We start from the raw sequence: 6,250 nt of genomic DNA on the forward strand, positions 1-6,250 counted from the left end.
TACATATAACCTCCTCCCTGGGGGATGGACAACAGAAAAATGGGTGAAGGGAGACGTCGGACAGTGCAAGATATGACAAAACAATAATTTATAAATTATCTAGGGTTCATAAGAAGGGGGGTGTGGGGAGGGAGGGGAAAATGTGGAGCTGATGCCACGGGCTTACATGGAGAGCAAATGTTTTGAGAATGACGAGGGCAATGAGTGTACAAATGTGCTTTACACATTGATGTATGTATTGATTGTGATGAGTCGTATGAGCAACTAATAAAATGATTTTTTAAAAACCATACATCAATTGTATCAAGCATATTTTTATATATATTACCATCATTAATTTCTACACATTTACTTTCTATTTGAGCTCTTGTTCTCAGCTCCTCTCTTTTCCCCTCCTCCCCCCAACACCCTCATGACCCCTTGATAAATTATAAATTTTTATTTTCATATCGTACGCTGACCGCTGTCTCTCTTCCCCTACAGTTTCTGTTTTTCATCACTCTGGAGGGACGGGGGAGGTTATGTATCAATCATTGCAATTGGTTTCCCTTTTCTCCCATTCTGGTATCACTACTCCCATTCCTGTTCCTGGATTCCATGTATCGTGAATTCTTATCTCTTATCTGTACCTGTGTATATGCTCCTGTCTAGCCCACTGTGAAACGTTTCCTCAGTGCTATATGAACCATGGTTGGCTCATCCCTTCCTTGAGGCTCTTCTGAGATGGGATGTCCCATTCTCTAGAGATGGGTTTTGGGTCTTTGCTCCTACCCCCCTCATTCTCAACAATATGGTTTTGTTTGTTTGTTTGTGGTCTTCAGGTGCCTGTTACCTGATCCCATTGACACCTCGGGAGTTCACATGCTGGTGTGCTTCTTCCATGTGGGCTTGTGGCTTCTCAGCCAGATGGCCATTTGTTTAACTTAAAGTCTTTAAGACCCCAGACGCTATCTCTTTTGATAGGCAGGCACCATCTGCTTTCTTCACCACATTTGCTTATGCACTCATTTTGTCTTCAGTGATCATTGTCGAGAAGGTGACCATTACAGAATGCCAGCTTGTTAGAACAAAGTGTCCTTGCATTAAGGCGAGGCTTGAGCAGAGGCCCAAAGTCCACCCACTACCTCAGTGTATTGCCATATAAATATATGTACATAGATCAATACCACTATTTTTATGAAATAATGTATTTACATATGTAAAAACAACTATTTTTATACTTCTATCCATAGCTTTGCTTCCTAGATCTTTCCTCTATTTCCTTTTACCTCCCTCCTGCCGCACCATCACGCTTACCCTGCTACCTCTTAGTAATTTCTCTCAGCTAGATTGTGTTGCTCCAACACCCCCAGGATCTCTACATCCTCTTTGTTGTTGATTTTCATTCCATAGTTGTTCCCCTGTCTATGATATTGTTTGCACACCACTCCCTTCCCCCACCTCCTCATCCCCCCAAGTCCCGCCAGAACCGTTGGTCCCATTGCTTTCTCCTTGAACTTGCTTCCCATGCCTATCTTACATAGGTAGGCAAACCCAACAATAACAGAGATAAAACAAAAAGAAAAGAAAAAAGAAAAAAAAAAAAAAAAAATAATAACAATAACTAGCAAAAAAACAAAAAGCGTACATAATTCCAGGTCTGTCTGTTGGTCTTTACGACTATTTCCCCACTGATCCTGGGGCAATTCTGGGACTCCATAGTCTGAAGTCTGTTTAGGGGGCTCCTCAAGGACTTTGTGGCTTGGCTTTGCTCCTGTGCCTGATCAGTCATGTTCCCTTCTTGGTTCTCCTTGGTGTCGGGGGTCCAGACCAGACTAACTCCCCACTGTGTGTCCCCAGTAATGTCCTCTTATGTTCCAGTGAGGGAAGATCATGTCTTGAGCTGTTGTTGGCCCCAGTCCTCTGTGCTTCAGCAGCTCCTACAGGGATGTCATCCTCCGGACCTGGTGTGCTGATATGGAGTCTAGTCCCTTATTCTCTCTTCTTCCTTCTTGGTCTGCTTACGTATGGCTGGCCCCTCCCCCAAGCTATAGGTTTAGTGTTGTCCTCTGTAGCACATACTTTTAAGGAGTGGGTCAGTTTGGCTCTGATTGGGGCTGGCCCTGTAGCCCCAGACTGGATCCAGCCCCAGGCTGAATCATGAGCTTTTTCTCCCACATGGGCTTTGTTGCTTCCCTGCTAGATGTCTGTGTGTTTAACTTCAAGCCTTTAAGACCCCAGACACTATATATTTTAACAGCCGGGCACCATCACTTTTCTTGACCACATTTGCTTATATACCCATTTTGTCTTCAGCAACCTGTCAGGAAGGTATCATACAGTGTCACATTATTGGAACAAACCCTTCTTATAAGGAGGTAAGATTTAAATAAAGGGCCAAAGTCTCTCTGCTTCCTTGTTTTATTTACATATATATATACACACATAGACAAATACACCCATCTTTATATATTTACAGTCATGTATTCTAATAACCACAACATAAAGATGTTATTTTCCATCTTGACAAGATTGACTGGTGAAGAAGAAAGAGTTTTAAACCTGCAAACCTCATATGTCTTCAATAATTTCTGTCCTTCACAGCCAGGATGAATTAATAGAGAAAGCCCTATGGATTGTGAAGTCGGTTTCAGTATTGCTCTGTATAGATCAGACCTTAAGCAGATCATGTAACATCCCAGGCCTCAGTTTCCCCATATGAAAATGGAAATTGTACATGATGAACTAGCGTTTCCAACTCAAACAAACTAATATTCTGGGATTGACTATTAGTTACTTGAACATCACAGTGGATGTAGTTGTTGTTGTTGTTGTTGTTTGTTGTTGTTCCTGCTGTTAGATGCCCTCCAGTCAGCTCTGACTCTTAATGACCCTATGCATCTATGCACAAGAGAACCAAACACTGCACAGTCCTGAATAACACTCACATTAGTTATTATGTTTGAGCCTATTGTTATAGCCTCAGAATCCACCCATCTCTTCTTTTCAGTTACGTCACTCTACCAAGCATGATGTAATTTTCCAAGAATTGATCAATCCAGATAACAAATCCAAAGTACATGAAACCAAGTCCCTCCATGATTGCTTCTAAGGAGCATTCTGACTTTACTTCTTCTCAGAAAGATTTGTTTGTTCATCTAGTAGTCCACTGTACTTTCAATTTTCTTTGCAACTCCACAATTCAAATCCATTCTTTCTGTCTTCCATTTCCTTTAAGACTACTTCTAATTTTTGTAGATTCATGGAGAAGCAGTAAATTAATTATTTAATATGGCTCTTCTAGCCTAAGTCTAACTCTCACCAAACAAAGTTTTCCTTCCTGGGTCTGGTAAGAAGGTTGGGAAGATACTAATAGGATTGACCTGTGAGTAATTGGACTCCCTGGAGTGCCTTCGTGCTGTGTATAAAATGAGCTCTCTAAGAAACAGGAGGAGGGATCCCATTGCCAGCCAAGAATGGAGAGGAATATGCCCTGTGGACCTGAGAATCCTTGCATTGAGCCTCCTGCCTCGGCTGTACCATCAGAGGAACAGCAACACAACCAGGAGTAAGAGCATGGAACAGAGTGATGGACTTCTCAAGCCAAAGAGAAAGCTGACTGTTTTTGTACAGGGGGCTGGCTGGCAGAGTGGGTTGCTTCTGGGCACTTAATTGGGGAAGTTGGACTTGATGACCCATGGAAGTAAGAGAGTGTCTTTGGGCTGAAACTTACTGGAGTGGGATAACTCTAGGCACATAGTATGCTTTTTGAGGCATTTATTAGCAAACTGGAAATTTTGTATCATGTCCTGATAAACAACTCAACCCTCAGCATTTTTCATTGGCATTAATACTTGCTAACTTCCTTAATAAACCTTTTAATCATGAATTTTGTCTGTGAATTTCTGTGTAGCCAAGACAATGCATATTAAAACCCAAACAAGTAGCATATAAAATGATAATTAAGACATTACACATCCTTTGTACAACAACATTCTGATGTTCACGAATATTTGCAAATGTTTCGTCTCATTTTGAGTCGAACCCCATCAGCATATGAAGGCCCTAAAAGCTTAGTTCCCTCCATGCCATTAAAGCTAGACTCTGTGTTGAGGTGGTAGCTCTTTCCCAGTAGTATTTTGTGGGGTTTCCAAGCTGAGGGGCTCAACTTCTGGCACTATGTCAGACAATATTCTGTTTCTATTCAGATTTTTTCAGTGATAACTCCCTCAGAAGTGGACCAATTATTCATTTTTCCTGGTATTTTCCTAGTCTGGAATCACTGCTGATACCCGTTACTCATGGGTGGCCTTGCTGGTATGGGAAATACGGGTGGCATAACTTCCCTCCTGACTGCAATAGGCAAGTCTCCATGGCATAACAAGCTAAGAGATGAGTGGGGTCAAACAGGACAGGGATTAGGAATTCAATTATATAGTGACAGATATAAAAATAAGGCCATTTAAGAAAGGAAGCTGCAGACTGCTGTAAGACCCCAGGACTTGAATTTGAGTTGCATCACCTACTACAAAGGAAGGGGAGTGTACTTAAAAAGACAACCTCTATTCTCTATTCTTATCTATTCTGGATTCCCTGTGTATCAGGCTGTTATCTTATTGATGGCAAACGTCTGGTGGCATTTGATCAAGTGAAATATAGCCCAGAGGAATTACTGAGAGCCAAATGAAGGTCAAATATGATAGTGGGACAGGATGAAAGTAAAAGGAAATAGAGGAAATAACTAGGAGGCAAAAGACATTTAAGAGGGAAGCAGGGAAGCAACAAAGTCAACATGGAAGAAGCACCCCAGCCTGTGTGATCACAAGGTGTCAACAGGATCAGATATCAAGCATCAAAAGACCAAAAACAAACTCTCATATTGATGCAAATGGGTGGTTTGGAGTGGAGACTCAAAGCCCATCTGTAGACAATTGGACATCCCCTCACAGAGAAGTCACAAGAAAGAGATGCCAGCCAGGGTGCAGTATAGCACCGATGAAACACACAACATTCCTCTGCCCCCCACCATCATGACCACAGTTCTACCTTACAAATCCAGCTAGACCAGAGCATTTACACTGGTACAGATAAGAGCCGAAAACACAGGGAATCCAGGACAGAAAAACCTCTCAGGACCAATAATGGGAGTAGAGATACAGTGAGGGTAGGGGAAGGTGGGAAGAGAAGGCGGAGAAAGGAGGAACTGATCTCAATGATCGATTAACACCCCCAAGGAGGACAAGCAACAGAAATGTGGGTGAAGCGAGCCAGTGGATCATATAAGATATGAAAATAATAATTTATAATTTATCAATGGTTCACAAGGGGCGGGGAAGAGGAGTTGATACCAAGGGCCCAAGTGGAGAATATTGAAAGTACCATGGACTATGAGAAGAACAGACAAAATTCTCTTGGAAAAAAATACAGCTATAATGCTCCTTAGAAAGGAGGGAGACTAGGTGTCGCCTCACATACTTTGGTGGACGTGTGATCAGATCTCCTCGCTGGAAGAGACTTGATAAAGCAGAAAGGAAACAAAATTGAGGACGACCCTCCAGGAGATGGACTGACACAGTGGCTGCGACAACAGGCTCAAACATAGCAGCTATGTGTGTGGCTGGCTCAGCACCAGGCTGTGTCTCCTTCCGGGTGTCTAGGAGTTGCAATCGACTCAATGTCACCTAACATCCAGAACAATCCCGATCCTTTTGTTCTTCCAGCTGCTGCGATGGGTGTTGTTAGGGGCCGTCCAGTCAGGTCCAACCCACTGCAATCCTGTGCACAACAGAGAAGGAAACGCTGCCCAGCCCCACCCATCCTCACAGTGATTCCTATGCTTGAGCGGGTTGTTGCAGCCACCTGACTTTTTCACTAGGCTGGGGAATTGTGTCTGTGTGTTCACTCACTGGTGCTCTCTCCGCACCTAGAGTGGAGTCTTGCACATAGCTGACAATGAGTGAATATTTGCTTCCTGACTCCTTTCTTCCAGCATGGAAGAAAAGCAGATGCTCCTGTTTTGTTTTAGCCTATATTCTAAATCCCATCCCTCTGATATCGCTGTCTCTGATATACCCTGTCTCTGCAATCACTTGTGTCTTCTGGTTCCTTCCTTATAGCTTAACAAAATATTCAAATCTCTTTTCACCCTATTAAAAAAAAAACGTGTAAAGAAACACACTTCTATCATCACCACCTTAGGTACACTCAGAGGTTTTACTAATGACTAGAAATCTGAATCTTACAATAGCCACAAAAATCTCCAAAATATTTG

This window comes from Echinops telfairi, unplaced genomic scaffold (genome assembly GCF_000313985.2).
Source record: "Echinops telfairi isolate 266 unplaced genomic scaffold, ASM31398v2 ScPeMD7_7468;HRSCAF=8506_1, whole genome shotgun sequence".
Taxonomy (NCBI): Eukaryota; Metazoa; Chordata; class Mammalia; order Afrosoricida; family Tenrecidae; genus Echinops; species Echinops telfairi.